This window comes from Tauraco erythrolophus, chromosome 9, assembly GCF_009769465.1.
Source record: "Tauraco erythrolophus isolate bTauEry1 chromosome 9, bTauEry1.pri, whole genome shotgun sequence".
Lineage (NCBI taxonomy): Eukaryota > Metazoa > Chordata > Aves > Musophagiformes > Musophagidae > Tauraco > Tauraco erythrolophus.
Window position 1 is genome coordinate 24,076,120 of NC_141473.1, and position 17,485 is coordinate 24,093,604.

Genomic DNA, 17,485 nt, shown 5'->3' on the forward strand with positions numbered 1-17,485 from the left:
GTTTCCTGAATCTCGTCTCCAACGGTAAATCAGTCTGTCATCCTGTGCACAAGCAGTTTCAGCTCAGCCTTCCCAGGTATCCCATTTCTCATTTAGCTGTTTCGCATTCACATGATGGCACCTTCTCTTTGCATCCTACAATTTAAAAAGAAAAAGTCAATTCTCAGTATGGATTCATGGTATTTAACAAGTTTGAGATGAAATGGCAGGATCAGCAGGAGCTAGGTGGGCAGCATCACTTGCCTGTCAGCAGGCAGACCTGTTCCCTGGGAAGTGACGCACACCATTTGTGCAGGAACTTGGCAGAACAACCGTAATGGCATTTGAAAGAAAGGTCCTGACAGTGCACAGGCACTCAGCATTCACCTTTGGTGAGATTCTCACACACTACAGCAAACAGAGCTGGTGTACCTGGCCTTCCTCCACTCCTCTTTACGCCACTGAAAAGAAAGCATGAACCCCTTTTATTCTAGCCTATACTTCAAAATTAAGAAGAGGAGAGAGCCCTCACATTCTGTCTTGGCCTGTTCTCATACTAATGGTCATGTATCCAAGTCCTTGCCAGTGACTTCCTAGGCCCTCAGGATAGAGCTGTCCCAAACCCAGCAGGATGCCTTGAATTCCCATCAGCTCTCTTGCCTCACAGCTCCCCATTTCCATGGTTCCCACCCCACTTGTCCTGGGAACTCATGTTCTTCCAGGGCTATCAAAACACAGTTCTGGAGAGGCATCGTCCGTTGGACATCATGGAGCTGGTGGGCACAGGCTGCCCATGCACTGCACACCTAATTGCTGCCAATTGATTCAGTAGCAGTTGAAGAGGAAACATCTCCTGAAACCTTTCTCACCTTCCATCATATGCCATTGAAGAGCATGAAGCCAGTTTCAAATCATCAACAGCACGACGTAACTTTGGGTTGGTCTCAAATACGTGAAAGCTTCTTGTTATGAAGCTCTCCAATTCCCGCTTTGTGTTTATGACAGTAGACTATTTCACCATATGTTGTTATTTTTCCAGGATAAAATGCTCAACAAAGCCAACAAACACCAAGCCATTTAAAACATAAACACCAGGGAAAGTAACTAAATTGCTCCTTGGTTTAAAAACGTGTAGTTTTCTTTCCCTTACCAGAACTGTAACTTACCTGCAGCAATGACACCCAGGTGTATATCACTTGGGATACAGGCACATTTCTGGGGAGCACCTGCTGCCTCTCCCAGCACAGTGCAAGGACACCCTGAATGCCAGATGTTGCTCACCAAGTCAGTCATGCCTAAAAGAGCTCTTTGTAAAAGTTAAAAACCACTTTTTTTCTATCAAAACCTTGCTTACTCACACCCCCATGCTCCTGCAGACATGTGCTCCACCACATACAGTGCCTCTAACCACCTGCTCAACTGGCACATCTTACAACACCAGGAGGCACAAGAGCAACAATAACAAAAAGTACTACCAAAACAGTTCTTCATCCTTTCTCCATTTTTGACCCTTTTTGTTGCTATCATTCTGACAAAACAAAGAATACTAGAAGACTAGTTTGTCCATGAGTTTAAGACAGACATAAGGTTTTCATATATTAGAGTTTTAACAACTAGCTCCTCCAGAAAGGAAACTACTTGTGAGACAGATGCTTATTTTGCTCCACCAGAAAAGAAATGACTTGTGAGACAGATGCTTATTTTGTAATGTGTATTACTAAACAGAAAAAAATTCCTTCTGAGTCAGGGAAAATATCAGCTCACAGATGAGGCCAAAGTCCCACTCTAAAGACTCCCACCAGGCTCTTTTCCAAACTGTTGGTGCAGCTTGAAGCAGAGACAAAAAAAAAGCAAGCAGATTTTATATGAAGAGATATAATATTGCTAACGTTGTGATAGCGGATGGAAAAGAGTCAGGGTGTTGTTTACACAAGCCTCAGAACGATCATTAAGTATTATCTCAAATGACTTCTACGCTATAAGCTCAGCTGAGCAGGGACTGGCTTGGGTAGTGCACAATGAAACCTTAGCCCCGATGAGGTCTTCAAAATAGCTGTAAACTGTAAGTGTAAAGTATGTTACAGAAATAATTTACCACTGGAGAAACTGAGACACAGCAAATCTTACTGAAGGTCACACTGAAAGGCAGCAGATGAATCAAGATATTTTTTTTTTTTTTAAAAAGAAATCTCTGTTCCCCAAACTCCAAATGGCTCGAGTCTCCATTCCCAAATGGTCCCCTGTAATGACAGAGATGGCTTTGGAAACCCAGCTCAGTCAGTAACAATAAGCTGTGTTTTCTTCAACACAGACAACCAATCATTTTTCAGTTTTGTTTCTACATACTGTTAACCTTTTACTGGAAAAAAGACAAGGGAGAGAAGGGAAAAAATTAACACGGGAAGATGTAAAAAACCAGAATTTTGTCCTGTTTTTTCCTGTTTTTGTTACTGAAGTGACAACTGATTTTGAATGCATGACTCTCTGGATTGAGCGCAGGATATGGCTTGTAATTCCTGTTCATGTTCAGTCCCAGTGATACCCTGAGACTGCCAGTGTATCAACATAGTACCCCAAAACATGTGTCACCTTTTAAAAGCAAGCAGGAAAATAACCTTTCCACCTCCACAATGAGCCCTTCTCATCCCACTGACTCTGCAAGGAAGGCCCCAATGTTCCTGCCCTCATGCTTGGCACTAGAGCTCCAGTCGCACTGAACTGCAGAGAGGCAGGAGCCAGTGGAGGCAGAATTCAGCAGGGCACAGAGAGGTTAGATAGGGACATATCATAAATGCTGTATCTTTTTTTGAGGCGAATTCCCTGTAAGACATAACATATACACAGTTCCATGCATATCGGCTGCTATGAGAAGTGGTCTTCATTCTACTCCTGTGCAAGAAATTCATACAACACACTCCACTCAGATTACTACATGCTCAATTTTGACTGAGAATTGCAGGTCAGTGTCTTCCAAATAGCTCACGTCATTTTGCTTTTTAATGCCATTGGATATAATTAGACTATTTTAGATTCAAAGATCCATTATCTTAACATGTATTAGACAAGAGGTTGTTTTTTTCAGGAGAAAATTAAGTAAAGAGGGACTTACAAGCTCAAGAGTGCAGGCATTGTCTGTAGAAATTTCCAAGCAAGTGTTTCTGGGGTAAAATTTGTAATCTGAACACCATGGTAACAGTAAGAAAACTGACAGTATGCTGATCTACGTAAAAGTCTGGCAAAGTACTGTACTACTTTTATAACTCTTTACCCCCAAAACATCAACCTGGAAAACACTTCTCTTCCGTGGTTGCATTCACTCACCTATCCAACTTCATTTTTATTGTTGAACTGAGTCTATTTTGCAAAGAAAGGTAGTTTCAGTTTCCTGGTTATCAGCTTAAAGATGAAAACCACAAGACAACTGGATTATTCTCTAGAATAAAGATGAAACTGGAGTTTAAGCTAGGCTGCTACACCTGCAGTGCCCAGCTGAGTTGCAAGAGGGAGAGGAACTCCCTTTGCTAGGCACTTCTGAATCACAGCAGTGTTTTGATAACAATGGCTCCATTCAAGCCTCTAGCGAAGCTCCCAAACAAGCCCCCATTTGTTACATGGGTGAGCTCAAAAAAACAAATTGAAAAAAAAAAAGGCCTGTATCAGATTGCTGCTCAAGAATCTGTCAGCTCCGATCTCTTTAACAAGGCTTCACAGCCAGAGGGCATGCCAGCTGGCATGGTATGCACTTAGCTCTTTGGGGACCACATCAGCTGGTTTAGGTTCAAATGAAAAGAAAAAACAACAAACAAACAAATATACCAACCAGAATTTATATTAAAAGGTGAGAGAGCTGTCAAAACCCACCCATACTCAAAACACAAAGCCCAGAAAGATCTATACTGGAGGGAAAAAAAGAAAGAAAAGAAAAAAAAAAAAATCACACTGAAAGTTGCTCCCTCTTAAAAGAAAAGAAAGTACCTGTGTTCTCTTTTGAGATTGAACTCCTTGGAATCTAACACAACAACCAAAAAAAAGGTTTATAAGTTTATAGATAAATTAAGGTCCATTCCAAACTCCTGCCAGGACTGCCTGAGTGCAAATTGCACAGCAAGGATGAAGCATTTCACCAGTGCAAGGACGCGGGCTCAGCAGGCTCCCATCCTGCCAGAAAAGCATCACAAGATCAGACAGCATCAGCTGTTAAGTCAGCTATCTCACAAACCACCAGCATTAAGACAAATGCTTTATAAAACTTAGATGTTCTGTTTCCTAGTGATATACAGTGTTAATGTGAAACGTAAACTGTTTGGTGAATTATCAGCTGCTAAGCCACAGGGTAACTGATGCGATATGAAAGCAAGATAGCAATCAGAATAGTGTGGCTTTAATGTCTGATCTCCAGATATTTCCAACGCTTGGGAATTATTGTGGGGATCAGTATAAATGCTCAAGACCAGGACTTGCCCAAAATGAGCGACTAGAATATATGTATTTGGCGCTGCTGGTACATTCATGCCAAGAGACACGGAAGATAACGTGTGTCATTGACGCCTGTATCAAGAACTTCTGTCATACAAGCTCCTTCCTAGCTGAGCCACAGAAGGTCCTACCACCCTAAAAACCAGTGTCACGAGTACATTTCCCCAGCCCTTTTTATTCATAATATAACCCTTCTTTAGGGAACACACAGCAGCAGGATCCTGCCTTTGTCTGCAACAACTCTAATTCAGAGGTCTGTCTTTGGCACTTCCCGAGAGACAGTTGTTGCCTTGGGCCCCAGAGGGATGGCAGTAATTGAGTTATACAGTAATCAGAGAAAGAACCTGATTAATTTTCCAACCCATTCCACTTTAATGGTGTCATCATGACACAAAATTCCTCATTCACCTGCTTGATTGCAAGACACCGCAGCCCCTCCCTTGTCTGCAGTATCTGTGTGCCAGGCCTGCAGGGACAGCCCCCCTCTCTCGTGAAGGTGGGGAACCTGGCAAGTAACATCAGCAGAGCACTGTGAGCTACACGGAAAAAAAATTAGTAGACCCTCAGCAGAATGAACACTGATCGTATTCAACATATTGGATAAAAAAGAAATACCATGGAAATCACAGCCACATTGTAATGCAATTGCCAGCCAAGCTCGTTTTTGGGCTCTGGGCGTGTGTTTCAGCTAGCACCCACTGCCAGTCAAATCCCATGGTGAGAGACTGCCCAAGGAATACAAATCTCAGATCAAAGAGGCAAGAAACACTAATGGTGCCCACGTCGCTCCAGCAGACAGGCTGGCAGCCTCCAGCCAGCACTGTGCTCTGCTACGGCAAGTCCCCATGCAGGGACAGGGCTTTTTGGGTACAGACCTGTGGTAAGCTGGAAATCTGCCCACTGGCCAGCAGGCTTGAAGTGTGCCTGTCAGATCTAAGAGAAGACTCGTGCGATGAAGTAATAATTATTTTTGGTTTTTTATTATCATCCCCAGACAGGTACATAAATTCACACCTTCTGCAAGAGCAACAAACTGCAGTCCACGAACAAACAGATGTCCATGAACTTCTCTCAGCCCGGCCCAGTGGAAACCCAACTGCAGGCTTGAATTTACCCTTCTGCCACTGCAATGAAGTCTGAAGGCACCATGAAGGCACAGATCTTGGAGGGGCCAGCTCATGCTGCCAGAGCAGCTCTACAGGAGGCTGAACAGTGATCCCATGACTCCTGCAAGGTTCTTGCTGTCAAGATACACAATATATCCCTTCTACTGACAACCTAGTTTGCAGCAGATCTTTGTTGCCTTACTCCTTGACAGTACAAAAAACAAAAGAAGAGGTTTAGTCCTTCCCATGCCAATGACAGAGGCACAGCCCAGCACTGCCTGCTAGCCATGTAAACCAATCCTTTCCTCCGAAAACAACAAGTTCCTCCTTATAAGAGCTTCCAAGAAATCTGGTTTTCAGCTCCCTGCCTTCTCTCCATCATACTACACTCACTGCTTAGGGTCATTGCAACTGATCTCACGAAGTTTCAAAAGACAAGGGAATTCCAAACTTTTACAATGAGGTAATTCCCTTAAGTTGAATGTCAGCATCCTACATGTGTCCTTGGCACAGGACAAATTTGGGAAAAGAAAGCAGTTGTCTTGTTTTCAGTGTGCCTAAAGATCAGATGTGCAAATCAGAAACCTGAAGAATTGTTAAAAAACAGTCAAACAAACAAAAGTTCAGCCAGTTCAACAGTTTCTGATGCTACCTACTTAATAAAAATAATACGTAGCTTGGCGGCCACACACCTTTGCTGGAACAAAAAGGAAAGACAAGTATTGTGGCAGTGGAAGCACTCACAGAAGTCAGAGCTTTCCATCAGTTGAGTGGAGGGGAGATTTAGATCAGATATAAGGAGGAAATTCTTCACTCTGAGGGTGGTGAGGCACTAGAACAGGTTGTTCAGAGAAGTTGTGGATGCCCCATCCCTGGAAGTGTTCAAGGACAGGTTGGATGAGGCTTTGAGCAACCTAGTGTAGTGGAGGGTGTCCCTGCCCATGGCAGGGGGGGTGGAACTAGATGATCTTTGAGGTCCCTTCCAACCCAAACCATTCTATGATTCTATGTAGCTGCTGTGGGGCTGCACAAGTCACTGCAACACAACTGCTTGTATGAGAGAAAGGAGACACTTTCTTCAGAGATAACCGAAGGGGCATCCTCACTTCTTTATTTTATGTGCTACTGAAGCTCTAACATCCAGGTATCAGGCCACCACAAGAACCACAGTTTCTTTCTGGATTTACCCTTCCTTCTGTTTTCTGCCTCTCCTGACACATATGTCTATGCACACTCTGACCCTAAACTTTTCCCTAAACCACGTGATGATGTGAGATGCCAGCTCCTTTCTGCAGTCAGCCACCTGAAGTTGTGGGACAGAGAACTACAGTTAGTGCAGTTCAGAGCCTGCCACACAAGGGATAGTCCAAGTTACTCTCCAATCCCACACAGGTGGGAAGTGAGTATCTCGGTCACTCAAAATCGTAAGAACACATCATCTTCAGCCTCCTCGTTACACCGGTAGTCAACAACTCTATCATGGCAGAACATCTTCAACTCAACTGTGAGAACAGGAAATAAATGCAGTTCCTTCCACATCAGATATGGACAAGGATCTAATTTCCATTCCCTCACATGCCCTGCTTATCACAATTCAGATAAACGACCCTGCTGCAGAAAGCAAAATGTCTTCTCTGCTGTCTTCTCTTAAAGTAACTTTATCAAGTGGGGAAATACAGTCCAAGTGTGGCAAAAACAAGACAACTCAGTGTCAGTCAGAGTTGACGTGTCCTAATATAGAAATGTATGTTATTAGAGTTTATCTGTAATTGCTATGAAAGCAGCCTAACCATTCTTCCTTTGAGCTACATTTTAAAACTTTCACCTCAATTAGCAAGAGGCTGATCTTCTATAGTCAATTGCTTCCTCCTGTCAGGTAACACATAGGAGATAATCTTCTTTTCCAATCTGTTTTATCTAGGAGCATATGACAGTAGGGAACACATTAATACTGTTACACTGGAAGTTCATCCAAATTGACATCAAAAGAAAGCTGAAAGCATGCTCTACCAAAGCATAAAACCTCAGGAAAGGCTCTTGTGCTTACCTGTTCTTGTGTATTTGCACCAATATTCACACGGTCAGTATTTGCTGGGCTTGTAAAAGAACGTGTTCCCTGGCTGTGTACAGCGGTTCCCTCCTGCCTGTCTTCAGCTGAGGTTGTCTATTCAAAAGACTCCCATCCCGTGTAAAGCTAATGGCGTATTTCCCAGTCTTTGTAGTTTTTGATATGCAGTTCTCTATTATCTTGGTGTGACTGAAATAAATAAGTCTTCTGGACTCAGAAAACAAAAATATTCACATTTCTGCCGGTTTGGCTATTGTGGGACAGCTTTTAACAGTGCAAACTCGCTTCAGAAAAGGGAGGGAAAAGTGATAAAAGCAAGCTATAAATCTGGTCTAGCAAAAGCAAAATGAGTAAAAACAAGCAAAGGGAGGAAGAGTGGAATGAGTAGAAAAGGGATGACTTGAGGTCTATGGAGACTACACAGGCTGGCTGAGACAGTGGTCTGGAGGCCTGTGTTTCGCAAGATAGGAATAAACGCCAAGTGCTCTACTGTCCTCACTAAGCCTCCATGGCTACCTTCGCAATGACAATCATCATCTGGCTTTTCACAAGGATCGTGGCAGACACAGATCTCAAGGGGTGGGACTCTGCAAAGATGACTGTCAGGGCCCTGCACACACCAACAGCCTCTCAATGCCCTGACCAGCCTCCACCTGCTGACCTGCGCACTGTATCTGAGCTCAGGCCGTGATCCCAGCTGCAAAGAGGAGGAGGAGGGTGGATGGAGACCCCATGCATGGTGGGTGAGGGCAACTCCAGCCTGCTGGGGTCCTTACGGCCCTATGGATTCTGCAGCAGCTTCACACACTAGTTAGTTTTCAATGCATGAAGGATGTGTAAAGCGACAGCAGGAGGGAGTCTGCTAGAGAAACAGGGTGATACAGAATTGTGGCTATTGTTAGACTTCCCTGTCTAATGTGAGTAGAATTATTTAATTTTCTCTCAAACCATCTGTGTTTGTAATTGTTACAAAATCAGAGCAACACAGGCAATGCACGCTCATTTCCACAACACAATTTACACTATGACATGTTCACTGTGTTTTTAAAAAAGAATTAACACCGTACCTTCTGCTCCCCTCTGTAGAAACCTTGTTTTTAGACAAACACAGAGAAATAAAACTTATTTCAAAAGACATAAGTATCAAATATATTAATTCATTTTAAATCGTACTGTAATGACACATCACTAGTTCTTCACCTTCCTCCCATTTTATAGATTTAATTGCTGAAGCGGGTCCTACATTCTTACATTTTTAATTAGTCAACTGATTACGAGTAGAATTTTTTTCTAAAATATTCCTTCATGCAGAATAAGTCCAAGATGTCATTAACAGCCTAATTAACAGCACAGACAAACTCAGGAACAAAAGCTGCCATATTTGCAATCAAATCTACCCTCTGATAAAACTGAAGTTTTGTCAGGAAAGCTCAAGAATTTTTGAGCAAAATGTACATCTCCATTAGGGACTGCAGCTGAAGACAAAAACATCTGGGTACTGAAAACTGCAGGTGCCCAATTATGAGTTTTGGAGACTAAATCAGCTATCTGGGAGACTGTTTTTCAAAATTTACAGGTAGTAAAATTCCCAATAAAATGCAGTCAACTACTGAAAATCGGATTCATTTTTCATTATTAACATGGAAACTATTTATATTTTGAAGTAAGAAGTTGGGTTTTTCCATGAAGACATTTAAAGTCCACTTTTAGATTCTGATAATGGAAAAATGTATACTTAACGTTCACATCAAAATTAAGGAGGTTCATCTTGTGTGCTGGAAGTTAGTCTTGTGTGCCATTTTGCAAGCTTGTGAAGTATCCATAGGATTAAACAATTATGAAACTATTTCTGTTTCATATGTAGCAGTAAGATACGAGATCAGATATTATCAGAAGTGAGACTTAAGAAAATAGAAGTATTTAGAACACTGTTTATTATGAAACAGTCTAAAGCAACAATAATGTTTTCAGGGTTTCTTTTTCTTTCTTAATACATCTTCAACTGGGTTCAAAGGATTGAATTGAAAACAGAAAATCCCAGTAACTTTTTTTTAAAAATCAATGACCAGATTGCCTTGTCTCAGTTGGAATGGAAAGAACAGAACTGCCAGAAAAGTTAAATTCTCTCCAGATGGAAACACGCATCAGCCTCTATGGCAAGGTGTTCATTTCGGAAAAGAACTCACTTCTCTTGGTCTAGCCCAGTAGAAGGTATTCAGCCTATAAAACGCACTGCAAAAAGCCCAATGACTTGATCCACTTTTGTACAACAACGTAACCACTTACCGACACACAGTTTTACTAACATGCTAGGTCGTCTGCTTTTCTGCAATGTTTTTGTGGTAAGACTTATTCCACAAACAAGGATGCAAAAATGCTTTATAAACTGTGAGTAGATACATCCCCATGCATGCCCCTGTGAGCTTGTCCACACTAGGAAAATAACAGCCACGGCACAATTACCACCGTAGAGAAGCTGTGCAACGGCAGTGATATTACTGAGCACCACCAGATTTGCCCAGAGCCCTAAATGGCGGTTTTCTACCACCATTTCATGTGAGTTGATAAACACAGCTGAACTTTGCTTATACAGACAGGCTAGCTGATGGCACTTGTTGTAATACGGATGCTAATTTTCCACAGCCTAGCAATTACCTTAAGATAAAACATGGCTGCTCTTTAATAGCATACAGAAAACAGTGAACTAAGTGAAAAATTCTGTGCTCAGAATGGGAAGGGGAATTTATTACTAACCACTGTATAAAGAGCTAATGCAAACAATGCTCGACAAACTAGTGGCATATACACTCCTTTATCCTGCCATATGTACTATCTCACTTTAAGAAATGTGATCTAGAACAACAGATGTAGGAAAGAAAGGATACACAGAGACAATTAGTCAAGTAAACAACTTGGGAATGATTGCTGGAAGAAATAGGTTCGCAAGAGCAGAGACAGGGAGGGAGGATTTGGCAGCAGAGCCTGGGAGACTGTTCCAGGAATAGGAGGCAGCATGAAACAAAATGCAAAGCTGAGAGTAGGAGGAAGAGATAAAGGGAGGAGTGCACACGGAGTCAGAGGGGAGTAGGAGAAAATGACAACTCACATTGCTTAAGGAGGCAGAAATATAGTGCCTAAAGACGGAATTTGCCTGAGACATAGGGTCTAACTTGCCTGCTTTTAAAAAACATAGGTTCTTTAATAATCAAAAGAAGCAGGGTCTAAAAGGCTTAACAGCTCATCTTCAAAGATGAGTTTCCAGCAGAAATATACTATCATGCTCACAGCTTATGTATTTAATGCTGACGGAGGAGGGCTCAAACAGTCTGCAAGTCTAAAATTCACCATGTCTTGCAATATTCTGGACATACCACAGCATTAGTTCATCTATATCCTGACTAAAGCCACTGCTGGTTCGGTTGTGAAAATCTAATACGCTTGCAATGCTGTCTAAACTGCATTCATCCCTTTCCTCTGTCCAGAAAGAAGCAGCATCTGGCATCCGAAGAAGGCAAGAACTACATTAGGCAGGAAAGCTGCCTCAACTATGTTCTTACAGTGCTTTCTGCCCTTTCAATTGTAAACCACTTCCCATGGAGAGACAAAAGTGGTATTAGCTAGCTGACAGCGTAAATTACCTCCATTGAAGGATATCCACAACAAAACATTATAAATGCTTAAATTTCATCATTAACGTTGAAATCTCAGTACAAATGTGCTAATCGATCTCAGCGAGGTAACAGATACTTTATAGTTTTCAGATCACTTAACACTGAAATCTTGTGCACAGATGTGATGGGAGAGAAACAACTGCATTTAGAGCATTCAAGTAATTCAAACTCGACTTTGCAGCAATACTAGAACTAAATAATTAATGCTTTGTAGTATTCCCAGATTAGATTAACACTACACTTCCAGATAATATTTTTTTCTTCTTTTTCTATTGAACACTGCTGCGAAGGGGAGAGTAAAGGTAGTCTTTTATTATTATTATTATTATTATTGTAGCCAAAACACAAGAACCAAAAAATTTTTAGCTCGACAGCGACTTTGAAGATCTATAATTATATTACCAAAAACCACACTGTGATAAACATCTTTTAAAATTTTAGACATTAAAGTTAAATACACAAATTAATTTTAACTAATTATTTGGTCTACTTAATTCTCACATAATTAACCCGGTAGCTGGAATATAAAGATTACAGCTTTTTGGAAGACACGCTCTGTTTTCTTACACAACAAAGAAACGAAGCCTTTACTTGAATTGTAAAATTCAGTCTTCATCACGAATCTGGGTTAGTGTTTCTCTTTGCACATTGGTCCACAAGCATCAGAAATACGTTCAAAGACCATTTTTGAGGCAATGAGAGCTCTTCATGCACCCTCTGGGAGGGAGCTCGACATCATCCTAAAACCCCAGGGAATTTAAAAGTAAGACTGAGTTCAGTCCTTTTTTCCATTTTTAACTTGATGTGGTTACACATTTCCCAAATCCTACCTGTAAAACGAGGATCATGTTACACAGAAGACACTAAACAGTGATGCCTCAACAGCCCTTTGTGAACGTATCAGAACGAATTGGTATCCTGACATTACCTGGGTAAAACACAAACTTCAAAACAGTTATAAAAGTGGGTTTGCCACCACTCGCTGCTCTACTGCAAATGCTCCAGAGAATGAGCTTAGAGACAGAAGGTGAAAATCCTCTAGCAGTTCTCAATTAGCAGAAGGATCATAACTCGGCTTGGTTTACTATCAGCATAGAAGATGCTCTACGGAAGGGGTGAAAATTCTCTTCCCCTCCACTGCATTTACCAGGCTCTCATACATTTATTTTTCTCCGCTGCTGCTATTTGCGGCAAACAAGGGAACCATACTCATTCAGCACGGGCCACCTCAGAGGTTAAACTACTGGCAATGGCATTTAATTTATTGGGAAGGGAGAAGAGAGTGAATTTATTTTAGGTCAAATTGCTTATATGAAGAATCACCTAGGACTCTGCAAATGCTCGGAATACAAGTAAGAGGAGATATTTGAGTTCACTACCTTTTTAGAGAGAGGTCTGCTTTCCTTCATGATCCTAAACAGACTAATGTCAATCAACCAATTTAACATACACAGGCTGAATCAATGTCACAAATCCTACCCCTGCCTACCCTACCACCTCAGAAGAGACACCTTCATTTCTATTCCTTGCTCCTTATAGAAGCCCAAACCAGAACAACTGTACATGTATCAGTGGGAGACACTGGAGGTCTGCGTTATGTGCTCTCCCACATTCCCCACCCCACCCTGCCCCATGAAAAACATTTGGCCTTTACGTAAATATATTCGGCACTTGAATTTTCAGTATAAAAATGATTACTTACTCTGAAATGAAGCACACGACATGGAATGGCCACTAAGCCCCACAGAAAGGCTGAAAAGTTACAACACAGGAGAGCAGAGAGAGGTGAACTTCTCCATTTGGTCTTTTTCAGTTCCAAAAAGGAGGGTCTCTGCGTAACCTCAGCTCATATATGGGGTATGAAAATGTAAGATTATGCTTCCTTTGTTATATGATACCTAACTTTACAACCTTTTGTTCAGAAGAAGGCATCACACTAGATTGAAAGCAGCTTTTGAAATAATAAGCAACAAAACCAAATCCCTTCAAGGAATATTTTGCATTAAAGATGGCTTCAAATCTGCAGTTAAAGATTCCAGCACCAGCCATATTCTGAGAACAATGTGTGCTCTCTCTCCGCCAGCCCCTGTGCCTGGCTTGCTGGCTGTATAGTGAGTTTGTTATTGTCCTAAGGGAGTATTAGATAATGAAGAGCTCCAAGTTTTCCTTTCACTTCATGCCTGGGCTCATCCTAATGTGTCTAAGTAAGCTTAGATTGCAGACTTTCCTTCTCAACCTCTTCCCCCTCCTATTTTCCAGCAACCCAGCAACATTTTTTATAAATAAGCACTACCAATTGCCTCTCTTGAAATAAGCTTATTGAATCCATCACCTTCTTTAGAGTGTTTCAAACACTAAAATGAGGTTCCCAGCTTTCAAATACACTGGAGTGCTTTTACTGCACTAGGTGATCCCATCACGAAGCATCAGAAAACAGGTACCCCACAGAGCGATAACTACTCAAGTACCTGTTCCAGCTCTGCAGTACCAGTGGCACGTCATCCTGCTGGAAGAAAACTTCAACAGGGTCCAGGTGTGTGGAATGAGGTATGACAACAGACACACATCTATACACACTGAAGCGGTAACACCAGGCTGAACAGGAGCTCATGCAACAAGACCGTAATTGTGGTTTCAGGCAAATGGCTGCATCCACTCACAAAATGCCTCTGACATGCTGTAACATTTTACTCAGCGCATAAAATGGTTGTTTCAGGATAAAGGACAGCAACAGGGTTAATGACTTTTTGTTATATTTCATCTAAGGTGAACAGACCAGATACATAATTTCTGGATGGTTTAAACCAATGGAGAACATTTTTATTGAAAGATCATTTTATTTTTTAGTAATTTATTTCAAATCACTGAAGCAGAAAAAAACACATAAGAAGGTTGTCTGACAATTCCAGCAGTGAGGTAAGACCCAAGACTCCTGGAGTCAGCAGGTCATCTTTGACAGGTTACTTCAGCTCTGTGTTGGTTAAACTCTCCTGTTACCACATACCTTTTCATTACTACTTTCTGATTCTTGAATTGAATGGCCTATAAAAGGCTAGATCCTAATACAATATGGAAAAAATTTCCCTGCGATTTTAGCTAACCCAAAACATATGACATCACTTAAGCAGAGACCACCACCCTTTTTCATCCTTTATGAGCTGAAGCTGAGGGAGTGAAGAGGGAGGGCAGAGAAGGGAACTGAAAATTGTGTCTCCTCTTCCATATAGCCACATTGTAGAGGGAAGGTTTTAGACAGCAGGAGCTACATCTACACAGTCACTCACAAAGCAGCCTAACCATCTAACTACATTCGTTACGGTAAGAGGGAGAAACCAAGACCCTTAAGAGAAGAGGCCCTGCGAGAAGTTTCTGGTCTGTGCTTATGCCAAGCTCTTGCTTCCTGTATCTGCAGCGTTTGGCCACATTGCAGAAGCATCTGTACTATCATCATGAACTTGATTGGCTAATTAAAGTATATTTTTAAAGGCCCAAATTAAACATGTTTAATGTGCCTTGACCAGGAGAATGGCAGCTACATCTCAGCTCGTGGATCAAGAAATTTCTTAATGACTAGAAAATCATCAGTGTTCCAAGTGAATCTTATTTCCCAAGGAACTAAAACATGGAAATCAAACACATTGTTAACCAAACAGTGGTCTTTTACTAGTTTGTGGTGAAAGGAAAAAGAATATCTATAAAAATTTCCATTTCTAAGCTTTCATGTTGCTAAATTTTAACTCAGCACAACTAGCTTTGCTCTTGAGACGTAAACGATAATTTAGATTGCTGTGTGACAAACCACTAGAAAACGTGGTTGCATTATTCCTCAGGGAATCCAGAAGACATAATCTGATTTTTAAAATGTTCTATCTGTAATAGCTCTAATCTTTACAATGATTTCACTGGTTACCAATATTGCTGATATCTGTTCATCTTCCAGTCAGGTAACCACGATACAAAGTGATGATGAAGGGTCAAGGGGGTATCTATTTAGAGTGTTGCATAAGCAGTAGCCCAGGCGAAGGCGTGCAGCTATAACCAGCTTCCTTGTACTATTCAAGCGCGTCTGTGAGCCTCCAGCTCCTCACAGGCCAGCACATTTCAGAACCTGAATTTAACCCAGCAGCAAGGTTAGATGCACAGACATCCTATCAGGGAGAGAAAGGGAGAGCAGAGGGAGGAGGAGGAGAAGGAACTAACAAAGAGCTTAATGAGCACAGAACGTAGCAGGCATATCAGTGCGAGATACAAGCCCTGCCAACTCCACTTAGTGCGCTGCCTAATACAGTCACAGAATAGCAGCTCCTCCATCCTCCTCTCAAGGCATTGTCCTTGCAGACGATGTACTGGTTAACAAGCAGCCAAATAACAAGGCATGAAAGAAAACAATGTTTTCTTGTAACAACCTAGGTAACAATTAGGAAAGGAATAGCAAAGATAAGTACAAAGATTCAAATTCCTACCTTTAAAAGTGAAATCCTCAAGTGAAGTTACTCTCTCAAAAGGGGTCTGACAGCCAGCAACTCAAGGAAAGACATAAAGCCAAAGGGAAAGGAAGAAAGCCTGGGAGCTGCTCTTCACAAAAAAATCATATATAAAGTGAGCTCGCCTTTCTGGAGAAGGGCAGCTGAGCTGGTAGATGGCTGAACCATTATTAGTAGCAGTGGCTGCCTTCCTTTCACTCAGTGTTGCCAAAAATCTCAGATAGTTTTGTGCATCTAAGGATGCTGGAATTTTAAGTGCAGACAAATGGAAAAATGTAAATAAATGCATGCTAAAAAAGAGCACATCACTGTTGAGCATAAGCACCATTAACCACTTAGCTGGTATATCATACTGCAGCTACAGGTGAGTGGTGGGCAAAGCACAGTCCCACATAGACAGTCCAAAAGCACAGCCCTCTTCTCCCCAGAAACTCTCTTGCCTTGCAGCTCCTCTATGAAAAGCTTCCACGTCACCCCCTGAAATCTCAGGAACAATGAGAGGAAAGTAGGGAAGACGGTGTGCAGAAGAAGGCAGAGAAGCATGGTCCGGTACTCAGACTATCACGGCACACAGCAGATTTCAGATGCTCCTCCAGGGTGGGGATACCGCTCCATTCCTTCCTCCTATTACAACTGTGCATCTAATCATGGCAGGGCGCTGAACTCCATTTGGATGGCAGACAATGGGATCTGGCAGCAGTTCAAAGGCATTTCTAGCGAAGTGACTGAACCAGCTCGCTGCCGGCGCAGGCAGACAGGGATGCAGAGCACCCGGCTTTCCTCCCCGGCGCTCCCCAGGCTGTGTGGGCAGGTGCTGCACCACAGGCAGCCGGTTCTCCTTTTCTTCCAGTAGCAAGAGCATCAAGGAGGAAACCAAAAAGGTACTGCTACGGAGAACAGCAGCACCTAACCCACATCAATAAGGTAGAGGGAGGCGGGCAGCGGGGAGAAGAGGAGGGAGAGATGGAGAAGAGAGGCAGGCAGGCAGAGGGAGGGAAAGCGGGAGGGCAAGGGGGGAGAGGGGAGGAAGGGAGCCCACAGGCAGCAGTGCCTGGCACCCTGACAGCTTGCTGCCGGAGTTCGCTTTCTGAAGCTGTCACAGGTTTATGGATGCCTCCAGACTGACAAGCTGACAAGATGAGGGAAGCTACACTCAGCAAATTTATTCAGCAGCAGTAAATTGCTTCTCTTGCCCTAATGTGGCTTGCAGTTCCACTCAGCGAATTGATCTCATTATTAGGGGAGGGGGAGCAAATCAACATAACAGCACACCAGCTAAGTATACTCCGACACTACTGCTGGAATCTGGAGACCGAAATAAATCTACAGGGGGACACAGAAAAATCACCTTCTTGCGCAACACTAATAAAAAAATTAACACGTCAAAAGGAAAAATACATAAATCTGAGATCATGTTCTGTTCCTATCTAAACGTGTTTGGTCGCAGTGGTCGTGGTGGAGCTAAACTCTCTTTATACCCTGAAAAGACCGGCACAAGAGAGATTCTCTACTTTAAAACGTAATAGAAAACAGTGTCCTAGAGGAGCAGAGAGGCAGGCAGGAAAGGAGGCGCTTCCAACCACAGCAGCATACTCTGCTCTTTGAAGATGCAAAGCCCTAGTTACGCTCAAAGTTGTATCCTTTCCCCATCAGGGTTTGGGAGAAGAGAATTTTCAGACAGGATGACACACTAGCACACAT